Below are 316 nucleotides of genomic sequence, written 5' to 3'. Positions count from 1 at the left end.
AATAGACAAACATGGTAATTGACTGTACCTTCGCTACACCTCCCATTGGCTAATCAGCATGATATGCAAATTAACTGCCAACAAAGATGGTGGCTAATTTGCATACTGTAGGCAGGGCGGGAAAGCGCCAACAGCCAGTGCGCAGCCATCCAGAGCAGGCTGGCCGCCCGCCCCAGAAAGCCCCAGCAGCCAGCCATGCCTTGCTGCCCTGGGACCCGAGATCAGCAGGTCCCGGGGCGGCAAGGCACACCCACCCCAGAAAGCCCCAGCAGCCACCTCATATGGTAGTAACTCTATCAGTAAGCACTCTGAAAGT

The 316-nt window shown here is 55.7% G+C and overlaps 1 protein-coding gene across 1 annotated transcript in view; it reads left to right on the top strand.

Annotated features, from left to right (window-relative positions):
* The window catches only part of IL1RAPL2 (interleukin 1 receptor accessory protein-like 2), a 1356387-nt gene that overhangs the window by 888602 nt on the left and 467469 nt on the right, over positions 1-316 (top strand). The gene's annotated exons all lie outside the window — the stretch shown is intronic.

The sequence above is a fragment of the Myotis brandtii genome, unplaced genomic scaffold (genome assembly GCF_000412655.1).
Source record: "Myotis brandtii unplaced genomic scaffold, ASM41265v1 scaffold305, whole genome shotgun sequence".
Taxonomy (NCBI): domain Eukaryota; kingdom Metazoa; phylum Chordata; class Mammalia; order Chiroptera; family Vespertilionidae; genus Myotis; species Myotis brandtii.
This window is presented reverse-complemented; position numbering and strand designations above follow the sequence as displayed.